Source organism: Tauraco erythrolophus, chromosome 5, assembly GCF_009769465.1.
Source record: "Tauraco erythrolophus isolate bTauEry1 chromosome 5, bTauEry1.pri, whole genome shotgun sequence".
NCBI classification, from domain to species: domain Eukaryota; kingdom Metazoa; phylum Chordata; class Aves; order Musophagiformes; family Musophagidae; genus Tauraco; species Tauraco erythrolophus.
In genome coordinates, this window is record NC_141469.1 from 55442510 (window position 1) to 55467889 (window position 25380).

Sequence of the window (25380 nt, forward strand, 5' to 3'; positions counted from 1 at the left end):
CGTGTTCCTGGCCAACAGTAGCTGCTTTTATTGGAAACAAAGTTACTGTGTAAGGAATATTGTTGATGAACTTGGTTTTTGGCCTCACTTTACAGAAGAAAGTGAAGAGGAAAGAGTAAGTGCATGTACAAAAATCTCTATGACATGCCTGGCAAGATCAAAAGAGCAGAGATTGGAAGCCTTGCCTTAGATAACGAACACATGGATGACAGTGAAAAACAGAATATTATCTGCATTACAACGTATAACAGAATTTTTGGCAAAGAAGTAGTAAGATTTATGGATCTGAAAGTAAGTGAATCAAGATGATTTACATTTGGACCAATAGCTTAAGACTTGCTTAGCTACAATTAAATAGTTAAGTCCTTTGGTCACTCTCAAATATCTAACTTGTTTTTCTGGAATGCAGAAGACTTGTAGCTGTCATTTAAACCATGCTTTGTAAACTTAGGTTGATGCTGTAATTGCAATAGTTTATTATCACTAATTATTGACTTTGATACATTATTTGTATATGCTCCATGTGTACTTGTTTGAAAACAACTGTAGTGCTCATAGTTACTGAAAAAGAGTAAAGGAGAAGAATTTTGGTAGAACTGCTAAGATACTGATCATCTTATTATAAACCAGCAGCAGGGTATCTGTAATGGGAATCCATAGAGAGGCTGAATTTCCGCTGGAAACATCCGGACTGAAATGATAAATCTGGGATCTGCCAATCTAGAAATTATAAAAATGAATAAGACGGTCAAGGAAAAATAAATAGAAAAGAAGTAAGTGACTATGGACAGTTTTAAAAAATTTGCTTCAGTGTCTTTTATCTTTCTTTGTATGATTTTCATACAATTAAAGCAGCTCAAATCATTACTAGTTAGATTTAATAACCATACAGTTAAATAAGATTAGAACTCACAGTATAAAGATAGATTTGTAAAAAGTTGACATCTCAAATTTCAAGAACACAAGTCTATTGCAGATTCTTTTCTCTAGCAGCTCCTTCAAAAAAATGTTTCTATTGGCTGCACCTTTCTTCCACTTGGGTTACACAGGCCTCCAGCCACCCTCCAGGTTAAGTACAATTGGATGATGTTATAATTTACAGTTGAATTTGACCCCAGCAGCCTTTCTAATTTGACACTGGTAGTCCTAACTCTCACAAGTAGTAATTTTGATGGAAAGTGCCATGAAGTGGAACATGGAAAAAAGGGCTACAGCTTGATCCACAGTCCCAGATTTATTCTGAGCTGAGCCAGATAGGGTACTATGACTAGTTTGTGCCAAGTATAATTTTATATACTTTGTCGAAAAGTGCTTCCATCAGAAAGTAATATTGTAAACTCCATACAACCAGGTATTTTGGAAGATGCAGCTTCGTGGCAAACCTATAATTATATTTATTTTTTTTGTGGAGAAGTCTGATTTCACAGTTCACACTGAACTGTGGGTAAAATTCTTTCTGTAAGGTACATTGTTAGTCACTCAACGCAGAGGTCTCTGTTGAATGTGTTGAGAAGCCTAGTCAGGATGAGAAAACACGTGAAAGAGTATCCTGGTGCAGGACAAGATAAATTTTTTTCAGTCAGAAAAGACTCACCAGCTAAGCCATTAAAATGATTGCTCACCCATTACTACCTGGGAAAGGTCTGCTGTTGTTTCATGACTTTAAGTGTTGTAGGACAGTGGGCTATATCAAGGGCATCATAAAGTTTTTACTAAGCTTGGTTTAACGAGGCATTGTTAGAAGTGAAGTACTTATTTTGTTGCTCTATTTATTCTTTATTGGATCTTGTGCTACTAGAAGTAACAAATCAACAGTTGCTTTTTCAGAGGAAGAAATAGTTAATTTTCTTCCTTTTTTTTCCTTTTTTCTTTTCACCACTGTTTTTTCTTTGGCTTCCCTGCTCAGTCATTTGGCCTAAGATCAAGAAATGTATGTGGAAGGCAACATTGTTCAACCTGAGCCTTTCATAAGAATGGCTTAACCAGCAGACACGGTCCTGGCTTACAACTTACACGCTGAACACAACAGTTACAATTCAAAGGACAGATTCACTGATGCCACTAGTTGACTGCCATCTCCATATATCTTCTTTCTGCTCTGAGACACTTTCAGATTTGTCAGAATCAGTATCCCTTGTTTGTCTTTCTCTTGATGCTGTACTGCTCCCTGTTAAACTTCTGTAAAGAACTGATATTGGCTTCTGGAGATGTTACTTTTCCTGTCTTTCTTTCCTTTCTTTTTCTTTTTAATATATTTAATATTGCCAAGTCGAGGCAGAAAGACTTCCATGCTTTTGGAAGCTGTAATTTGGTTGTACAATTTGAAAAAAGAAATCAACCAACTGATTTGAACGGGAAGACAATGAGAAATTATTGAGACACTGCAGGTAATTTAATTAAAAATAGGATTTTTATAAGCAGTGTTAATGTGTGCTACTTCAGCTAACCTGACAATAAAGGTTTTGCAAGCTACAGTGACATCTGGCACAGGATCACATGTAGGAATTATGCAGCGGCAATAAAAGGCACTTAATTAGCATTGCAAATAGTATTCCAACATTTATGAGATGTCTGCAAATTTGCATGCAGATACGTAATTACATAATTTGCAGCTGTTGTGTTTGTTCCATAAGACCTTGCCACTTTATTAGTAGAATATGTAAATCAGGAATTAATCCCTTTTGTCATCTACTTTCTTAGTAGTCCATAAATATGTGGCAAATCATGGGAACTTGCTACAGCTCTTTTATGTGGACTTTCTCATTGTGCCTCAGAATGGTGCGGAAACAAAACTGTATCCCCTGGCTTACTTAGCTTTAACGGTCTTTTAAGAGGTTTGTAAATGCATCTCATTTATGATCAGTTTTTTACTCCTCATTCATCTCAGAAACCCTCGTTTGCAGGGTCATGCTGCAAATCTCTCTTGATTTATTCCCTTCCAGTTTTAAAGAGATTTAAGTTAATATTTATACTCATTAGTACCTTTCTGATAAGGATAGTTATCTTGTGTTACAAGTGAACAGAGAAGGCTGGGAAGGAAGGAAATCTGTCCAAACAAGAATGCTATATAGGTAGCTTATTAAATTCAAGGTTAAACTGTGCAGCTCAGATGCCTAAAAATCAAAGCTGAACCAAATGATTAGCTAGAAAAAATATTGCTTGATGTAACGTATAAATCTCTAGTGTATAAGATTTCTTTGCCTGGATAAGCTTGGACAATTTTCACTCATGTACCAACAGAAAAAGTCATGAAAAATGTTTATCCAAACCCGCTTTCTTAAAATATATTTGAATATTTACTTCTATTGTGTTGGCTATATTAATACTTTTGTAGCATTTTTCTTGTATTTGGCTTCAGAGAGGTTTGCAGAGATACAGTCAATTTACAAAAGATAGTTCTGGCTGCAGATTTTGAACATACTGTTAAGCCAACTGAAGTAAGGAATAGAGAAGAACTTGTCTTTGTTTTTATTTTTTCACATGTTTTTCCTTGTGTTTTGAAAGTGCTTTCACTATAATCATGCCATTGTTCCTTCCACATAATGGCAACTTCCCCCTACGCTTGAGTTCCGTAAAGAAACAAGTTCAAAGCAATAAGGGAGTTCAGCGCAGGAGGGAGGAAAAGTGTCTTAGGAAACGATGATTGTGCTCCCTCCCAGGAGAACTTTGTTGTATCTAAGTTTAATTTGCTTTTGGAAGTTGTCTGGATTGTGGACTGCCTGTTCCTTTAACGCTCTTCCAATAGATGAAAATGTTTTACAGTAATATAGCCTAAAGTGTATTTTTGTTTATTGATTATGTAATGGTTTCTCATTATTTTTTCTTGTAATCTAAATGACATGTGCTAAATGACAATCTGTTTATAGAATAAGTGTAATTAACAATGAATATATCTTCAAGAGTTTTGTTGTTGTTTTGTCTGAGGATGATAATGGGAATTGCAAATGAAATCTTTCTGCGTATAATGACTGATCTGCCTCACAGGCTTTGCCAGCAATGGTTTTTATGGAGGGAAGGAAGTTGTAGTAACTGAAGGAATAAAATAATGAACCTGCATAAATACACAAGTCAGAGAAAAGAGCAACTGATGTTTCTTTTCCTTTAAACTGAGTGGGTGAGCAAAAGGATGAATGTTGTTCTCTCTGCTGACTGCCCTAGCAGAGTGTTGCTGCTGGTAGTAGCTCTATTGAAAACAGAAAGAATCTAAACAAGATCTTGCTTCATATTGCTGTAGCTAGACCTGTTTCCTATAGTAGATTTTTAATTTTTAGAGAGGAGTTCATTAAACAGAGGATGAGCTGGCATCAGCAGTGCAGATGGTTCTGAGCTTTTGCTGCAGCTCTCACTGTAGAATAGGAAGCTGTGAGGGTCCCAAATTCAGAGACAAACATCTCCATGACTCAAGCCGAGTGCAGCCTAGACAGTCTAGGGCTGCTAGGGTTGCATGGTGTCCTACTGGGCCCCAGTTACCTGTGTGATCTTCGGTAACTTGTATACATCTCCAGATGAAGCTGAAACTTTGGCATGGTCACCTTTTCTGCCCTGCTCCATCTGCTGCCCCTCCTTACCTGACTGGAGCTCTGGTGCCCTTTGAGTGGATTTCACGTGCAGGGTCTTGAATCATCTGTAAAACGTCTTTTGCCAGAAGAAAGGTGGGGAACAGTGCTTTGTCATGGAGAGAGAGTGGTCGTAGAGAAGCGACAGAGTCTGGGAATGCTACAGACTACCTGGGCAGAGGCTGCCTTAAGGTTTGCCTGCTGTGCAGGGCTGAGGACAGAGGCCTCGGTTGTGGGCTCCAAGCTGCTGCCGTGATACAAAGAAAAGGCCAGAAACATTCCTCAATGAATTTGCGTGACTGTGAGTCTTTCCCCTTTTTCACGTGAGGTACAAATCTTCCCGCACTGGACAGATGATGATTAGAGCTATTTTTTTCATCTTCTAATGGTGTTTCTGCTTTGTTTTCTGGTTCTTGTAGCTACAGCTACTAATAGGTACACTCACAGAGGACATGTACACTCACAGAGGACATTCCCTTGAACTAAAGGTCCATGGCATTTTTTCTTCTAATTAAGCCATGCATTTCTGAGATGTACAGCAGAGCTCTTTCTTTTTAAAGGTAGGGGAGTTCCTAGTGGTTTGATCCAGGTTCTGATCTTTTTTACAGCTTGAAAAGGATTCTTCTGAAGATTATAACTGTTTTTTTGTCAGTGCCATGCCGCTTCCAAAATCTAGGACAAACCAATTAGAAACACACGTCTTTTTTTCAGCTGAATAAATCTGGCACAACAGAGTGGAAGCCTGGAAACTCAGACTTTTGCAGACAGTAGGCTGCCTAGAGGAATCAGCAATGTAATATCCTCTGCAGTGCTGAGACCAGGCAGGAGTTGGCTTACAACCTGTGACCATGTGCCTCCATTTCTTACGGTTTATTTAGAAATTTCAGCTTGAGAGAGGCTTATCCTGTTCTAGCCATGGCTTTTTTTTCCCCCGGAAATTCCTTTGCTATTAATAGTAAAGGAAATAGTATACACAAAGTCAGTTTTTATTGAGCTGTTGAAAAGAAACTATAGTTACATATGTTTCTGCAGCAGCTGGCACAGTCCTGGTCTTGTCTGTCATCTCTAGATACTCTTGTTATATGAAACACTGAACTCACGTTATGCGAGCCAAAGAAATAATTTCTTTCCTTTCAGTCAGAAATAGATGGTGGAGAAACTCCACTATCAATTTATTTCATCAGCTTCACTGGCTGTATTTCAAATTTAATAGTTTTCAAATATATTTCTAATTTGCTGCTAAGAAAATTAAAATAAAATTCACAAATGCTTTGCCAAAGGCAGAATTCAATATAAACTAATCTGCACCTCAGGAAGGGATTCAATTTTTTTTTTTGTCCATAACTGCGCATAATTAGTGTGTCTGCAACAAGCATGTAATTTTTATTATCTGTGAAGAATTTGGCAGGAGGAATACATCATTACCTGCACATCTAATAATGTGCAGTGCTACAATTCATTTTCTGAGATGCCATGCGTACTGAAGAAAAACATTGACTTTATCTCTCTCTTTGTTTTTTATAGGCATACCAGAAGCCTAGCAGTCTGAAGCAGATAAAAAATAAGGATGGACAATATGTTTGAAAGACATTTATATAAACAGTGAACAGTAGTGAACAGCAAAATCCAGTCTCAAGATCCAATGGAGAGCTACATCTTTCAAAGACTCTGGGAATGTCAGGCAACAAAAAAATTATGTTCTGGTCACCATCCAGCAACCTTGAATATGGATCTGTATGTGCTTCTAAAATAGTACAAAAGAATGGCAGAAGACTGGAACATGAGTAAACATACCATTGCTCTTTACTGTTGGCCTTTGGGCCAACATCGTACAATCTCTTAAAGATGCAACTTTACTGTGAAATGCTCTTAGTTATCTTACTAAAGTACGAATGTAACTGTGGACAGAATAATTCAGAAGTAGCAGCTACAGATGTAGACCAGCACTGAGAACTGCTCAGATTCATGTAGTTACTCGAAAAAAGGAGCTTTTGATAAGGACAAAGATATCAGATTGAACAGTATGCTGGAAAGGGGTGTATGAAGAGGACGAAAATGAAGGGGACAAAAACTCATGGAGGAGATATTTTCTGAGAGTAACTAGGAGAAGAACTTGTCATTAGAGAGTGCCTCTCTCTGTTGGGCATGATTTTTCAAAATCCTTTGCTTTGAAGGACCAGCAAGCAAGATCTGCCTGGCCTTTCAGAGGCACTTCTTGGGACCAGATTTGTTTTTCTTGCTGTCACTGAAGCCACAGGTCTGTTCCCGAAGCCTACCCAGACCATGAGGAGCCCCCGCATACAGACTGCTTGTCAGCTGTGAAAAAGCACCTGTACGAGCTGGAGGGTGGGTGTGCCAGGAAGGATGCCATGAATATGACTATTCCTGCATTCCCTTGAATGCAAAGTATAGCGATCCACACTTTGAATTTGAGCCATAGATGTAATCTAAGCAGAAAAATGCAATTCCAATTGTTACATTCCTTCTACCTGAAGGGAAAGCAGGCATTTCTGATGTTGTTCTTAGTTGATTTTAAGCATTCCTGCTTCACAGATGCCCTGAATATGAAAGAGGAGAGGAAAGAAAATATTCTGAAAGTAAAATATGTCTACAGGACACGTCCATGAAAAGGAAGTTCTGTTTTTAAATGCTTGAGAAGAAATTCTAAGAACTTATCAGCTGTTAAATATCCTCTATTAAACTTCAGAGCCAGAAGTCTGTTCTTCAGGTGAGGAAGTTCAGTGGATTCAGCTGCAGCTTCAGCTTCATGAGACCAGTGCTGGAACCCAGTCTTCCTTGCTGAGGGGAATGGAGATTTCTCCTGTAGACCATGACTGTTCTGCAGAATCTAAGGTAATGTTTTTTGAAGGAAAATATGTTTTATTCCATTGGGTTGCTAAGAATGTTTTTAGAATATAAATGACATTCTGCAATTATCTTACTATGAATGCAATCAAAAAGTGGGAATTTCCCTTTTCTGTCTTAATGGATCCTGAAATAGTATTTCACTGTTTATAGGAGTACCAGAAAAAAATCAGTTGGTAAGCTTATCCAGTCTAGTTAGATGAATTGGCCACTTCCTTCCATGATGTACAATGGGAATAGCTTGTGACTTTCCAGATGCGTAAATGGTCCCATATTGTCTCAGCACTTCAGGCAGAAGATGTAGCTATTCCTCTGTATATGATGTATGTGATAATGACTGTTAATATATGTTAGATATTTATGGTGTAGCTTTTTTTTGTTTTGTTTTTTAAAAATCTGATCATGTAAAAAAAAGAGAGCATATACAATAGTATTGCAAGATAAATATCCACTTTAGCAACTTACAATGAAAGCTTTAAATTAAAAGCATTATGCAAAATTCAGGATAGAAGAACCACTTTTCAGTAAAATATCTTTTATGCTTATAAGAAAATATTACTTGATAGTCCAAAATTTTCTGTTGATTTCTACTACATGTGTAAATTTTTCTTCCCCCATTAGAGCTTTCATTCTTTATATTCAGTTTTTATTATGGGTATCACTTGAGACTAATAATACAAATTAATTTTTTGCTGCAGTTTTTGGGAATATCAATTGCAATGCCTAAGCAACCCGATTTTTACAGACTGAATGTTTTACATTGGGAATTAAAAAATTGCAGTACTCCAAATAATGAGTTGCTATGTAAAATGATTGTCTTAATTCCCATTTCTCTTTGCGCTTTCAAATGTTGCGTTTCCTTTTCATTGACTATAAATGTTTCCCAAGTTTTGTCAGGAACCGAAGTTGTACTTAGGAGATAAAGATATAAAGAATATTAAAGCTATATTTATTAAAACGAACAAATCCTAGAGAGCTCCGCCATTTCACTTTTTCAGCTGACGCAGTATGAAGATTAGAAAATGAAACATCTTTAGTTAAAGAAAACCACTACATATTGAAGTTTTACTAAGGGAAGTTCCATAGCATTACAAATGCTAAAAGGTTATGTATAACTGGTTTGTTTTTTTTTCCCATAATTAGTGGTTGTTTATACATTTCAAGGTCTCCAGAAGATACATTTTAATCTGATCTCTCAGTTTCATTACCTAAAAGGGGAGGAGTTATTTTGAGGTTTTGGACCAGACACAGTGCTTGAAATGAACTGTCTTATTGCAGAAATGGTAACTACTGGTAAAACCTCTCAGTCGAAACTGAAATTCAGGGAACTATTTAGGAGATAAATACCAATAAACTACAAAATTACAGCCCATTCCTCTGAGATTCTATGCACCAACAGTTAGTCTTAAATGATTCAATCATGACTAATTACATATTACCACTCCTGATCTTTAACATTTCAATCAACCTTTAGTTGTGTTGTGTATACATATTTTGTATCGTTTATGGTTTTATGTGATAACTGTGCTAATCTTCATTTCATTAAAATTGGCATAGAGGTGGTGGAGGCTTGCCACATAATTTTTATATCACTTTTATTTTTTAAATGCATTGATATAGAAATTAACTGCAGACTTGAATGTTGAGAAGTGCTGACAGCTTGACTTCAAGTCTGTTTGGGCACAGTTTGTTTGAAGGTCCTCTGTGTTCAACGCACAGGCTTCCAGAGATCTTACGATATTGCTAAAACCCCCTATTTTCTTTAATGACAAAGCCTGTTTAAGATATTCCTCTCTCTTTCCTTGTTCCATCTTGTCGTTTTTACTCTCCAGCTTCTCTTTCTGACTGCCTCTCTGTAGTTAACTGTCTTTTGTTAAGCTGCTGGGAAGGAGAAAGGGAGAAAAGATTGTACTGTGCTTCCCTGCCCTCTAAGACATGCCAGTCTGGAGACAGCTCTGGGATCAGTGGAGCAGGTGCGCCCTTAAGATACCAAATCTGCCGCTGTGAATTAAACATGCGGAGTCTTCGTACAGTACACAGCAAGAACTAGATACCACTGAGTGACAATAATAGGAGCCACTAATAGAAGAGGGATTTGCAAAAACTGGTAACCCAAGATTCATCTGATTCTCTGACTAATGAATCAGAGTTGGGCACCTTCTTGTATGTGGGAACCCTCAGACTGGATTGTCCCATCTGGAGTTAACCTAAAGCATGTGGTTTTTTTCAGTAGTCTGTGGCCTAGAACAGTTTCTTTTTGAGTTCACTATTCATTTCTCTAGCTTCTATCTGTGATTTGTGCAGGTGTTCTTCTTCTCTTCTTAAACAGTGTCACAATGCCACACTTCTTTTGGTGAGGTTGATGGATATCAAGTCCTACACGTGTTTTGAGCATGCTGACAAGTTCAGATTTTTTTTGTTGAGACAGCTGTTTCCAGTCTAGTTAAACGTTGTAGAGAGCCCTCTTGGCTATTGGTCTGTGCTATGGCTCTGCACAGCTTTTTAGGGGTGGAAGAGATGCTTTAAAAACACGAGACAGTAGAAATAGAGTGGTTTAAAATCTGGGGAAATAAGTCTGATAGGAGACACCCAAGCTGCAATTTTCTGTTTGACTTCAAGCATGTTTAAATTTGTGGTTGCAAAATTGTCTTTTGTTAATTCTGAGTGGAAAAGTGCTGAGTGGCCTGGTGTGGCGACTCTGCTCCTGGCAGCATGCAAAGCTCATAATGCAAGTAACTCTGCTGCTTGAGCTACTCCTGTGCTCTCCTCTTCTCTTCTTTGTAAACTTGTGCCTTGGATCTCTGCTAGTTTAGAGATCACTGTGCTGCATGCCATTTCTCGATGTAGATGTGCTGCCAGGATTACCTGTGTAAATCCAGTCCAAGGTGTCTCTCTAAAACATTGAGTCCACATGTAGAGCCTTTTTATTTTAGACCCCTTTTAGCATCAACAGAATGTTAACAGAGTGAATGGCTCCTAGTTGTGAATGTATCAATTGCAAGATGAACCCTGAAGTAATTCACTGCAAGTTTCAGTCAGAACCTAAATTTAGTTGTGGAAAAAAAAAAAAAAAAAGAAACAAATAAAAAAATGTTTTCAGTTTTCTGACTGCGAAGATAACCTCCCAGTAGGGGTCAAAGCCATGTTTCTTGATCCATATTTATGTACTTGAGTCATCAGCCTTAATTTTCAAATATCTTCTAAAAACATCAGCTCTAATGGGAATGGCTGGGTACTGAGCATTTCCAGATACACTCTGCAATATAGATTTCTGATGATAGGTCAGTTATCTCTTAAGAAAAAATAGCCTGTGCTTTTTCCTGTTTTGACTGTGAAATTACAAAGCAAATATACTATTTGAACAATGGAAGTGCAGACATAAAATGTTTCTAGATGATTATTGATAAAAATATTTCTGTTAATATTTGGAGCAGGAACACAAAATGCTTTCTACTTAAGAGTAACTCACAGTTTCGGAGGTTGTTCTGAAACCAATTTGTTTTGACCTCGTGAGCTGTTTAAACCCAGTGGCTTTCATTTTTGAGTTAGCAATAGATAGGAAATGATTTCCTTGTGTGAAAAAAGATACTGGATCCTGCAAAGGATGCATTTTGAGGTGTTAAAATAACTTCTGAAAAGCAGTAGTTTGTGCTTGTGCAGCTCTCTTATCTCTCAGCTACTACTTTTGTGTGAAGACAGCTTAGGCCAGGTTTGTTTTCCTTTCAGTGCGGTTGGCCAAGCCCTCTGTGCTGAGGAAATGCAGGAAGCGTATTGTGGTACGTAATTTCACAAGAAATTTCTGGAGCTTTGTACTGGCCTTTCAGATCATAGCAGAACTGCAGCAGGGTAGTCATAATTCATTCTTCAGCATTTTACAGTTATTAATGCTAGATTATACATACATGTTTTTGGAAATAATATGCACTTGGCTGCTGACGTAGCCTGTTTGTTTTCAGAAATACCAGAGATGCGTAATAAATACCACATTATGCCAGTTCTTAGATTTTTTCTTATGCATACTTTATTGAAGAAAGAAATAGTTTATAAACTTTGGATCTCAAACTACATTTTTTTTCCTTAAAAAAAGGGATATTGATACATTATAGATTAAAGTGAAAAGAGATGCAGCACATTTTAAACAGTCCGCATTAAACTTTATCACAGTCTGTATCAGTTTGCTGGGTTGTAAAGTGATGGAAAAATGAATTTTGTTTGAACTGATTCTAGTTCACCTGTGAAATTCCTCTTGAAATAAGCAAGCGAGTGCCTAGTAACTTATGTTTGCAGAGCAAGTGGGAATCTGTAAGAAATTACCTCTAGATAGAGTGTATGAGCTGTGTAATGAAATGTTTTCAATACCACAGAACATTTGCTTTTAATATAAAAGTGGTTGGACATAGGATTGTCTCCGTAAAGTAGTTCTTGGACAGGTGATTTCCTGCCAGTAAAAACGTTTTCTAAATCTTTATTGAATTGGTTTTCAATTCCTGCAAACTAGTTATTCTGAGATATGAAAATAATTTCTGACATTTCAATTTTGAACATTTACCTTAATGTCTATTTTGTAAAAAGAAAAGTAGCAACTTGTGTATGCACATCTCTAAAACCCCGAAAAGCCTGGTATCTCATCCCTGGATATGGTGACTAGTAGATGCTTAGGGGAAAATATGAGGAGCAAGACAAGTGTGGATTGGCTCTTCCTCTGGTCTTAACAGTTTCTGGCAAGCAGAGAGAGATGGCAGCCACATCATTCTTTTGAATAGCCATCAGTAGACATAATATTTGTGAGGTTGTCCTACCTGTCATACCTACCTGTATGTCAATATTCATCTTCCACAATGTTCTGTGGCAATGAAGTTCACTATGAAGTGTGGCTGTTGGGTAATAAAACCGTATTTCTGTTTATTTTTGTCCTTGAGTGCTCTGTAGTTTGTCTTACGCTGAAGAGTGAAAGGTTGTTCCCTGTTCATTTTCTCTACACTATTCATGGATTTGTAGACTTCCTTCGTGTTCACTCTTCATTCATTTCCTGTCTAATAAATATAAGAGCGTTAATCAGAATGGCAAAAGAAATTGAGAAGACTCAGAGCAGTCACTGGAATGCTGTGTATTTGGAAAAAAACCCAAAACTGTAGAGTTTTGTGGCCAGCAGTATAACAAAAAAACTCACAATTGACCTTAAAATCTATTTGTGTTGTGTCTAGTGAAGAAAATGTCTCTTGCAACATGAAATTTGGCTGCAATTATGCCATAATTGTATCACCATGGTTTTCTTAATAATTTTAATCACATAGAAATGGTTTGAGAGACTAGTAAATACAAAATTGAAAAATTGTCTTCTTTCATGTGAGACAGAGTTTATCAGTGCTAAGGCTGCCTGTTTAGAGTGAACGCACTTAAAATCTGCAGTAGTTATGCAGCCTACTAGATTTCACTAGAGAAAAATCCTAGGTCAGATCCAAAATTTCTATAATTGCCCTCAAAAGGTAAGTGAGTAGAAAAAGATCAAAAACATTTGTTTCTTGGTCCTGCAGGGACTAACCACCAAAAACATTCAATCAATCTTGCTCAGATCTGAACAAACAAACCTGGAAAGACTGGAAAATTAAGCATAGTGAAAAGAGTTATTCAGATAAAGACAATATTTTTAATGAGTTTGTTAATTACCTATTATTATTAATCACCTGATGGAAGTTTTACAGAACTAAGATAAAAAAAAAAAATTCCTCAGTCATAAAACTTTAAAATTTGGGGTTGTTCAGTCTGGAGAAGAGAAGGTTCTGGGAAGACCTTCTAGCAGCCTTCCAGTACTTAAAGGGGACCTACAGGAAAGCTGGAGAGGGACTTTTTACAAGGGCATGCAGTGATAGGGCAAGGGGCAATGGCTTTAAACTGAAAGAGGGCAGATTTAGCTTAGATATAAGGAAGAAATTCTTCGCTCTGAGGGTGGTGAGTCACTGGAATAGGTTGGCCAGAGAAGTTGTGGATGCCCCATCCCTGGAAATGTTCAAGGCCAGGCTGAATGGGGCTTTGAGCAACCTGATCTAGTGGAAGTTGTCCCTGCCCATGGCAGGATGGTTGGAACTAGATGATCTTTAAGGTCCCTTCCAACCCAAACCATTCTACGATTCTATGAAAATTTAGCATTCAAACTTAAAGCACAGTTTTTCTCCCACCATTCATTTATGGACTTTCCTCTTCACCCAGGACACCTACGTGACAAAAAGGAGTATCTTTTCTCTTACTAAACTTTAGTATCTTATGTTGGTGACGTAAGTTGAGTCTATGCTAGAATCCTGTTAAGAAATATGTTAAGAATCCAGCAGGATTTCTTGACCACCAGTCTCTCTCTGATGGTCGGCACAAAGCTCTCTACACAGGTACACAGACTTTCAGGCTTGCTTTTTGTATTATGACATGCTCTATTAAGATGGTGTGACACAGAATCTGAGTCTTCTGTGTCAACCTGGAGAGCCAGAACTGTGGTCTAGGTCAGTGGCCCAATATTCCAAGAGTGACAGAGTTTAAACTCTGAAATTAAAGCTTCAAGTGAGATAGAGACCTTTATTTATGAAGGCAAATGAATAAAGGTGGGTTAAGTTGTTCACTTAGACATAGCATGCCCTGTGTTTTTCTGCCCTTAGTTCTTCAGCTAGAGTCCTGTGGAGATTCAAATTGGAGTTTCAGGCGCTGGGAAGTTTTAAGCAAGTTACAGGGATATTCACATTTGTAATCAAACAACAGCTTTTTAAAATGTTATAAATGATAATTTCCCTCAAATAATTTCGAAACACGTCTTTTTCAATTTATTTGCAAGACTTACTCTTGCAGAAGATCCATTACCACTATAGACCTGATATACATAAAATTAAGCCCAAAGAAGAGAGAAATGTGATTTTTCCAATGTATTTGCGTCCAAAATTCTTGCCAGAAAAACTGAAAAAAGATCCCCAGCTTCCCAATTCTATCAGACATTCACTGTTGTTCCACCAACTAACCTAGAGTCTTCAACGCTGGGTGTATGTTGAAATCACCAGCACACTCAATACTTGCTAGAGAGCATTGGTGGTTTTTTTGTCATATGAATCGGTGTTAGTGCAACGGTGACTGTGTTTTGAATCCTCATGCAGAAGAACATAAGAATAGCATAGCAGATGGGCTTCTCAGGGGATACATCTGACAACCTATAGCCAATAATCGGTAAAATGCAGTTCTGTTTATCTCTGCAGATATACAGAAATATAAAACACTGTTCCGATATTACGTGTTCCCTCTCCTCAGCTCAACAGCTCCCTATTTCAACCCAGTCTCCAACCACAAAAGCCCATATGGTAGCAAGCTCTGGAGTATTTTACTATATGTCCACACAGTTATTTTGGTAGATTTTTATACTTGACCTTTAACCATAGATAATGCTGTTGCAAAAGTGGTTAGGAACGGAGGAATGATATGCATCTGCAAGTCGTATCCAGTCCTCTGCTGCTTCAACAATAATATAATCTAAATATATCGTATCTGAATTGAAGAGATTTTGTTTAATCCTACTTCCTGCATTAGGAAGTTGTGCTGTCAGCTCACTGTTTAGAGATAAAAAACCTCTGTCTTCCCCCGATCTTTTTGCTGTGCCTTCCCTGAGCCTGATCAGTGGTTTGACCATGGATGGTATAATGTCATTTATCCTGCCACAGTAGTGCAATTCTTTTTTTCCCAATTCTGTCTTGGAAATGCCTCTCTTACACATTCCTCTTTTTTCTGTTGTCATATCCAAATAACGCCGCTGTCTCACAGTCCTCCAATGATTACATAATATACTCAGGTCTTTTTTCTTCTTCTGTAGTTTCAAATATAAAATATACCAGCTTCTAATAAATAATAATTGTTATTAACTCTGAATTGTAAAGCCTTGCATGTTTTCCTATTACACTTCATCCCATATTTATTGCTGCAGTGCTCAATATTATTCAGTTCTTCTTTTACGCCATTTTACTTTTTTTGCGTAGGCAAAGTATTCCTAACGCATTGTCACCAAATTTCATTGGCACGTTTCTGTCTTATCCCTTTTTGTATGAAGTTCCTTAGTGAAAATAGGAGCCATACTCTGAGAATTCTATTGGTAATCTTCTAGCCCAATGTATCTTATTTCACCACTACTTTTTACCTCAATTTTAATAGTTTCTGTTCCCCTGTCTTCCTCAGTTATTGTATTAATCACTGTTTCCCTGCTAAATTAATAATTCTCTAATCTAATTAATAATGTAATCTCTATGGAGTTGGCAGGCATTTGACTTCCTGCTTAATTATTAAAGGATTGATAGATGTACACAGTCTCTGATGGGATATGAGTTAACTTATCAAAGAAAGTCAACTTGTCAAGCAAAGCTTTCAGATGAGGATTATGTGATCCAATTTCAATAGGTACTTGCTACCTTCTGTTCATCTAATGCAATCGAAGACATCTCCTTCAGATCACTTCAAGCCAGGATTTCCACGTTGTGGACAAGCAAGGAGCAATGGAGAGGTGAAAAGACTCATCAAAACTGAAGAGGCGTAAAACTGAATTCCCCTGTTTTGTGTATTATTTAGGAATTGCAAACATGACTTTTCCTTCTCTTTTTTTTAGTAGTTATTTCATGAATGTTTGTAGAACTATTGTTTTGATCTTACAGAGTAGAGTCCATTCAGATAGAAATCTTCATGTATTTTTGTTTATCAAGGTCATACAGTCAGTGTGTTTTTTCTCTATAATTTCTTTGATTTTAAGACATATCTACTCAAGTAGCTGTGAAGCATGCCAGTCCTGAAGACATCAAAAGCATAGGACATTTTCTCACTAATCTTTTAATAAGGACGGTGTTCCTTACTTTTAGCCTTTCCTTTTCCATCTGGCCTACTTTTGACTTCTGTACCGTTATTATCCTCACATAAAATAATTGCTTTCAGCTCTACTGATCCCTCCTCATACACAAAAAAAATTCCTGGCTACTGTGAATCTTCATCATCCAAGCTAATTCCCCTGTAAGTATGGAGCTTCTGTTTGGATTAAAGCACAGAACAATGATTAAACCCACTTACATTTATTCATTCTTTTGGCTTCTATATTCCAATCTAGGAGGCAGCTTTAGAAGAATGTGACTATTTTGATAGCCTGTCATTATCTTGTTTTGATCCCTCATGTACTTCAATGCTTAATCTGATTATTATTTATGTCAAAACCAGTAAATGAAAAGCTTTGCATTCATGCTTTTAGGACAGCAGTCTGACAGCTCAGTCAGTATTCGTGATTTCCCTCTCCACAACACTTACTCAAGTATTTTCGGAAGGGAAATTTATGGTAAGTTAACCAAGAAAAGAAATGTAATGATAATGGCATAATTTCTTCTGAGGCAAGATTTCTGAATATGTAGATTTAATGTTGAATCTCTTGAATCCGTAGCTTAAGAGAGATTTAAGACACAGCTCTCCAAAGAAGAGTCCAGCACCTTGCAGAAATGGAACCTCAGTGAGCCATTGTTTGATTCGGTATGTTAGGCAATTTATTCTCTTAACTTTTTGTTTTCTTCATTGTCTTCTTGTCTGGATTACCTCATATTGCACTCTCATTTCTCTTTTTATTCGAGGTAAGGGTCTGTGTATCTCAGAATACACCTCCAGTAAATATATCTACTGACATGACCGTGTCAGCTAAGACTCTGAAATTGTGTAGTCTCTGAGGCCAACTGGAACTGCTAGTGTAAATGTTACAAAACCAAATGTGAGTTAATTTCACAGATATGTGGGGTTTGTATTTTGATACATAGCATAGCTGTCTTGGCATAGCTACAGTCATGCTCGATGTGCTTTGTTGGTATAGGGTATTGTTATAATTCCTCACCTATAAAGTGCAGTGCAATCATCGCTCTGATGATTCTGCCCAAAGCAAATAGGCTGTCTCCAGAGTCTGTCAGTAATTACTTCTTCAGCCAAAACAAGAGGTCCAGGCTCATACAAGCCTGGGCCTGTGAAATACACTGTTCTTTTGGAGTGTGAAGACTTAACAAAAAAATTTACTACATTTTCTAGCAGGAATGCTAAGTAGAACTCATAAAATTGTTGATACTGGAGTAAGAGGTCAGTGATTTATGAATATGGGCTGTGTTCAGCACATTAATTAGTACCAGAAGATGTGAGCATGTAGGCTTCATGTGTTAACCACATCGTAGGCCTGTGATGTGGTTGTGGTTTTGCAAAGGTCCCTGTTCTTTGCTGAGCTTCATCACACCTTGGTGATAAGCACCTGTTAAAGAGAAATCTCTGGTAAATTAGTATTAATGTGTGAATAATAATCTTTTGGGAAGGATAATGGCACTTCCATGTGTTTTTTGGCAAAGCGAAGGTATATAGCTCAGCTGCTGAGGAACTAGTTAGACCTTTCTGAGCCTTCAGGCAGTTGCCTTTACCCATGCAGTAGTGGGCTGGGACAGCTCTTTTCTTAGCTCAGTGTGTTTCCCCTTAATGCTGTCCGGCGAGCCAAGCCCCTCTAAGCATGACACATTGTCAGGAAACAGGTAGTAGAGATTTTCAGCACATCATCCTGATATGTGTAATAAATGGTGATCCCCCACCAGTGTCCTGGTTTCAGCTGGGATGGAGTTAATTTTCTTCCTAGTAGCTGGTATAGTGCTGTGTTCTGGATCTAGGATGAGAATAACGTGGATAACACACTGATATTTTTGTTGTTGCTGAGCAGCACATGCACTAAGTCAAGGACATTTCAGCTTCTCACACTGTCCTGCCAGCGAGTAGGCTGGGGGTGCACAAGAGGCTGGGAGAGGACACAGCTGGGACAGCTGACCCAAACCAGCCAAAGGGATATTCCATACCATGTGACGTCATGCTGAACAGTAACACTGGGAGGGGAGTTGTCTGGAGGGTGGCAGCCACTGCTCCAGACGGGCTGGGCATCAGTCAGCAGGTGGTGAGCAGTTGCATTGTGCATCACTTGTGCGTGTTCTTTTATTGTTATTATTCTCCCTTCCTTTTCTGTCTTATTAAATTGTCTTCATCTCAAAACATGAGTTTTACCTTTTTTCTGATTCTCTCCCCCGTCCTAATATGGGGGCAGAGTGAGCAAGCGACTGTGTGGTGCTTAGTTGCCAGCTGGGATTAAACCACGGCAACCACAAGGTACCTCACTCTTCTGAGCCACCTGAGCACCTGCTGTGTGTGTCACAACCAAACCCTTCCAGAGCAATTCAGCATCCAGTGCATTTTATTTGCCTTGTTTCCTTATTTAGATTCTGTGCCTGACATAGGCAATAACATTTAATTGTTGCTTCTTCTGCCTCCATTTCTAATGCATTCCAGTTGACCTCTCAGAATAAGCAGCATAGAATCATGTGTTCCCTAGCAGCACCTCACCATCCCTGTTTCTGCTATACCAGCACACCAGATTTGCCTGAAAAACAGCTGTCATGTGGAGCTTGAAAGGTTAGTGGCTGAGATTAAAATATTTGTTAAGTATTATACTGTTGAAATGCCACCAAATGCATTTGCTTTAAGGAGTCCTCAGGAGCTGGATAAAGTTCTTTGATTCCAGTTGCGTGTTGTGTTTTCATTGACACCTCATTAAGGTGAAATGAAGGGACATAGTTGATGCTTTTGCACATTTGGTGTTAATGTCTGTAAAACTGTCTGACTGCTGCAAGGGTATGTTGACTTACGTAAAGAAAGACTCGCATAATGCAGGATATACAGGAAATGGGATTACTGGTCTAGTGGCAACTGAGTACAGAAGGTCATGTAATGGATAAATTTCTGAGATTATTTCACTGGTTATGATGTAGAGTGTTTCAGGGGAGACAAAAAGAAACAAATTTAAGAAAAAACCTACCTATCATAACAGGGAAATGAACTGAATGAACTGTTCTTTAAAAGTAATGCTTCCCATAGTGTTATGAAACTATTAAAAGCTATCAGTGAATAGAAAATGTGATGCTGCTGCGGTCATCTCTTAAGACAGTATTTACCACTTCTCTTTTTATTTTTTTAATTTATTTTTTTTAACCTGAGTTTCACTTGTCCTTGTCGTTGCTGAATCCATTGTAATCTATGTGGACAAATGTGTGAATGATGCCATTGGAGAGGTCTGTGTGAGTGAAGAGAATGGGGCCATGGCACCAGCTTAAGCACTGGCCTAAGGCCCTGCTTAGTTGTTAACACAATTCCTGGCATGGTTTTTGGCCATGCCATTTAGCTTTCTGCTAGATAATGTGTGAATGTAGTGTGGGCTAGCAGAGTTTTTTCAGTTGACAGTTTGGATGCAGCCACTCTGTCTTGGAAGAGAAGAGAAGCATGTGCATATGAGCCAGACCACAGTGCTTACTCTCAGAAACAGACAATGTTCTTTAGCCGATTTTAGTTATTTGTAAATATGCAGCACCTAGTTCCAAGTCAAAATCAGACAGCGATCTGTCTATTGGCAGTGTCTCTTTCTTTGCTTCTTAATTGCTCTAATCTGTAGATGGAGATCTTGTCTTTTAAAGTTCGTGGTAGAACAAGGAGATCAGATTTATGGAAGAAGAAGCAAGTGATGTACACTTCTCCTCTCATCTATCTTTGCGAAAAGTTCCAGGAAGAAGATATGAATATATGATGTAGAAAGGATGATAGAGTCATAGGATACTTCAGATTGGAAGAGGTCTGATGTTCCATCCAAGGAGGGCCACATATGAGATCACACCAGGTTGCTTAGTGTTTTATCCAATCAGATCGTGAAAATCTTCAAGGATGGAGTCTGCGTAGCCTCTCTGGGCAACCTGCTCCATTGCTTGACTGTCCTCCTGGTGAAAAAGATTCTTCTTATATGCAGTCTGAACCTATCTTGTTTCAATTTATGATTATTGTCTCTCATCTTCCCAACATGCAGCACTGTGAAGAACCTGGCTCCGTCTCCTTGATAACCTCCCTGTGAGTGCTGGGGGGCTGCTGGTAGATATCCCCCAAAGCCATCTTTTCTCCAGGCTGGAAAAACTCCAGTCCTGCAGCCTCCGCTCCAGGATGCATGCTCCAGCCCCTGACCAGCTGAGTGGCCCTTTGCTGAATTTGCCTCGGTTTATCAATGCATATCTTTCACAGGAGAATCCAAAACAAGACACAGTACACGATACCATCTAATTAGTGTTGAGTAGAGTGGAATAAATATCACCCTTGATCTACTGACTGTGTTCCTGGTAATACAGCTCAGGATGCTGTTGCCCTGTTTTGCTGCCAGGGCGCACTGTGGGCTCCTGTTAAGCTCGCTGTGTGCCAGGACCCCCAGGGCCTTTTCTGCAGGACTGCTCTCCAGTCAGAAACCTTGAAGAAGGTTGCTTCTTTCCAAGTAGAGGTTTTTGCATCTGTCCTTACTGAAGAGGCCTTGAGGCCCATTCCTCCAGTCTGTGTGGGTCTCACTGAATGGCAGCCCTGACTTTGAGTGTATTGACTGACCCCCAGTCCAATGTAATCTGTAAACTTGGTGAGAATATACTCCAGCTCATTGAGGAAGACACTAAACATGACACACTCCAGAATAGATCCCTATGATCCTCCACTTGTCACTGTCCTCCAGTTGGAGTATGACCCATTATTCACTGCCTGATGAGTCCTATCATTTCAAAGGTACTACAGAAATCTATGTGCAGAGAGAAATAGCTTTTGTGTAATTGCAGGGTTTCTGGGAGGTGTTTTCCGGTTCAGTTCCAAAAGTTTAGATAAATAGATAAATGTTAATCCATCATGCCTTTCCTACAGCAGATGGAAGTGATCAGAATTACACAACTATATACACCTATCATGAAGCTGTTCTGCTTGAATGGGACTTGATTCTGAGTAATCACTGGTCGCATTGAATAGTCTCTAATGAAAGTCATTGCTTCATAATGTCTTTAATTTTTGCTGCTTATCTGAAGGTGGAATGTAGAAAACTAGATTTCATCCTGCTTTGGAAATAGTGTGTGTTCGTAGCTGAAGGATGTTTCAGAGAAATAGTTGTATTGTTTAGTCATTGGCGTACATTATGCTGTTCTCTTGAATTTTTGGTTGCCTTTAGGACTTCTGTTTTAGAATTCGTGTACTTCAGAAGTCTTAAATCCAATCTTTATTACAAAACATTCTGTGAAAAAACAAGAATACTTTTTATTTCAGCATGCATGTTATTTTTCACTTACTGCAGCAATGGCTCCGTTCTCCCTTTTAATGATTATCGGAGAGTCTGTTAACAAACAGATCCATCTGCTGCTTCTCTAGATGAATGGCTCGATAACAGCAATTCGATTTGAAACCAGGGCTTCTCTACCATATTTACGTTTTTAGTGTTTAGTCTCAGTTGTTGATGTAAGTAAGATATCTACCTAAGAGGCAGGCAATCTATGTATTCTTTGCATAATCTTTTATGAGCACACTATGATAATCACATATTGCATGAACAAATCAAGAATTGTTATTAAACCGTAGTAATGTGAGACCTGGTGCTCAACTGACTCCCCATTTTGCAGCAATCCATGAGAACAAAACCATACAAAGCTTTTTGAAAATATGTACATTGACTGCTGTTTTCCCTTTTCTAAACTTTGTCAAGAGTTTTTCATTTCCATCTATGATTAATTATTCATTCAGCGTGTTCTTGGCAGTTGAAAAAAGCTCATTAGCTGTTCAGAAAGCAGTGCTTAGTATTGTAGGGGCTGACAACATAGTACTGGTATAACTTTCTAATCCTTTAGCTATCTCTTGGCTATCTCTTTGTATGTACATAAATACTACATTCAGGAAGGAGAGTAAGAAGAACAGATTTGTTTTCAGGAAACATGGATTAAAACTGGGACAGGTGAGTAAAAGACTACTAGGACAGAATGGAGAGCACACCATAAGCAAGGAGGCTGAAGAGTTGCGTTAATCTAAAATGGAGGAGAATAGAAATTATTTGTCTATCTACATATACACACATAGTATATAGGCTTTGAACAATAGGAAAGCTGAAAAAAACCTCAAGATAAATGGTAGTGTCGGCACTGGAACAACTACGTTATTCCTGGATATTAATACATTTCTGGAAGTGTCAGTTGTTTCAAGCAGAGTGGTAGATGAAACTCATGTGATGGTTTGATGTTGGGGGGGGAGGTTCTGGTGGCAGGAGCTGGCCACTAGATCGGACTCCCATCCCCCTCGGGGTTTGAGCCAATCATCGTTGCCTCTGCGAATTGCCTTATTTAAGTTGGGACAAAGGAACTGGAAAGGTGTGCCTTTGCCCAGGAGTGAGGAGAGGGGAGGGGGGCACGGCCTCTGCTCCCCAGCCGGGCGGCTGCCCGCACTGGGCTGGCACCACCCACTGAGGATGGTGGCAGCAGAGCTGCTTGGGGAACTCGGGGAGCACCCCGCTCCCGGGGTGCCCACCAGGCCGAGTTCACCCAGAGAGGACTGAGATCTGAGAGAAACGGCCACACAGACACCAGGTCAGTGAAGACGGAACGGGACGAGGTGTGCTGGAGCTGAGTTTCCCCTGCAACTGGTGGCGAGATGGCAGGCGGCCCCCTTGCAGCCATGACGGTCTCGGTGGAGCAGAGACCCGCTTGCAGCCCATGGAGAACCCACATCAAAGAAGAGATGCTGGGGGTTGAACCCAGGGCCTCTTACATGCAAAGCAAGCGCTCTCCCATTGAGCTACATCCCCCTGCATGAAGTTCAACAAGGCCAAGTGCAAGGTCCTGCACGTGGTCGGGGCAATCCGAAGCGCAAGTACAGACTGGGCGGAGAATGGATTGAGAGCAGCCCTGAGGAAAAGGACGTAGGAGTGCTGGTGGATGAGAAGCTCAGCATGAGCTGGCAATGTGCGCTGGCAGCCCAGAAAGCCAACCGTATCCTGGGCTGCATCAAAAGGAGCATGGCCGGCAGGCCGAGGGAGGTGATTCTGCCCCTCTACTCTGCTCTCGTAAGACCCCACCTGGAATACTGTGTTCAGCTCTGGAGTCCCCAAAGCAAGAAGGACATGGAGCTGCTGGAGTGAGTCCAGAGGAGGGCCACGAAGATGATCCGAGGGCTGAAACACCTCTGCTATGAAGACAGGCTGAGAGAGTTGGGACTGTTCAGCCTGGAGAAGAGAAGGCTCTGGGGTGATCTTGTTGTAGCCTTCCAGTACTTAAAGGGGGCCTACAGGAAAGCTGGAGAGGGACTTTTTACAAGGGCATGTAGTGATAAGACAAGGGGCAATGGATTTGGGTTGAGAGAGGGCAGATTTGGATTGGATATGAGGAAGAAATTTTTCACTCAGAGGGTGGTGAGACAGTGGACCAGGTTGCCCAGAGAGGTTGTGGATGCCCCATCCCTGGAGGTGTTGGGGGCCGGGTTGGATGAGGCTTTGGGCAGCCTGGTGTAGTGGAGGGTTTCCCTGCCGATGGCAGGGGGATTGGAACTAGATGATCTTTGAGGTCCCTTCCAACCCTAACCATTCTATGATTGTATGATAAGACAGGACTTCAAAACAGAGCTTACCATAGTCATATGACATGGTTGTATATAAAGCTGATGGGCTGGACTGTTTGCTCTTTTGCATCCTTATGCTTGGAAGTTATAAATTCAAGAATGCGAAGGATAGAAGAGGAACATTTATGTTACCAGGGAAAGAATAATTCAGCTGTTGCATGTCCCAAGCATACGCAGATCGCCAGGTTAAGTTTGCTCAGGCAACCATAAATCATCTGGCAGACATAATTTTGTAGCGTAAACTTCTCTTTTTTTTAAATGCAAAGTCGTCATGCAATTTTACATTGCATTTTTTTTTAAAAAAGTCCTCCTTTACAGAAAAATATCTGTTTCTCCCATATGCTTGAACTTCATCTGCAACTGTGAGATAATGAAAGAAGAGAGACAATCAGCATGCTAAGAGGAGAGAGAGAGACCAGGTTCTTAGGCTGGGACATGTTTGAGGAGCTTGGCATAGCTCAGATTTCCCCACTCCCACTTGCATCTTGCCTTCAGAAGAGGTAGTTCTAGGTGGCAAAACTGGGGAAGTAGCGAGGGCACCAAGCACCTCTTTAAAATAGTCTTGTTGTAGAATGTCAAGATTTCTTCTGAGCTTGCGAGTGAGGGAAGAGGAAATGATGACAGACATATGTATCAGGAATATCACTGGAGGAAATAAAAGGCATTTTCTAAAGCTTAGAAAGTTTCTTCCTACTGAACAATGAATGCAAATAGACTTTGAAAAACTGTATAAGAAGTAGAAGAATAGCAGGCAACATGTATTTTGGAAATGTACTACCAGTCCCATTTCTAATCACAAAATAAACCAACCCCAAAAACACCCCAAACACCTATTTTCCACTGAATGAAAATTTTAGGTCAGTTGACATTTAAGAATGATAATGGAATGTGCCTTATTGATGACAAAGATTTTCAGAGCCGTAAAAGGAACCTACGCCATTTCCACTTCCTGGAGAGAGAACTGAGTATTCAAAATCCTGTAGAGAGAGTAAAACCCTCAGTTTGTTTTGATCTGACCTAAACTGATACATATTGAACGTTTAGTTTGTACATCTCCTTTTGCACACTGTTTAATTTTATGCTTTAACATTGGCACTGTATTATCCTATTGCCTTCCTCTTTTTCTGACTCTTTCTCCCCTTTTGATTGCGTACCCTATACTACTCAGGGGAAGCTGGTTTTCTGGGGGATATTTATGGGACAAGACTACGCACTGTGGACCTTTTTTCAATGTGCTACCTTCTCAGTGACATGTCAGCTGATAAGTATTGCTTGAGATCAAAGATGCCTGATTAAAGAGTCTAGTAAGTGACACAGTGCCCTTGAGAATGGGCTAAAGGTACTATCTAATCCTTGTCAGTGAAGATGGTCGTAAGGATTTGTAAGAGATGCAGTAGCTGGCCAAGAATGAAGGCCACAACAAAAACGTACGTGGAAATGCCCAACTCCGTCCCTGTAGTAGCTCTAC

At 39.3% G+C, this 25380-nt stretch overlaps 1 non-coding gene across 1 annotated transcript; it reads right to left on the minus strand.

Annotated features, from left to right (window-relative positions):
- Positions 1–23031: 23031 nt before the first annotated feature.
- TRNAA-UGC (transfer RNA alanine (anticodon UGC)) lies at positions 23032–23103 on the minus strand. The gene has a single exon. It is a non-coding gene; the product is annotated as a tRNA-Ala (tRNA).
- Between the last annotated feature and the right edge of the window lie 2277 nt (positions 23104–25380).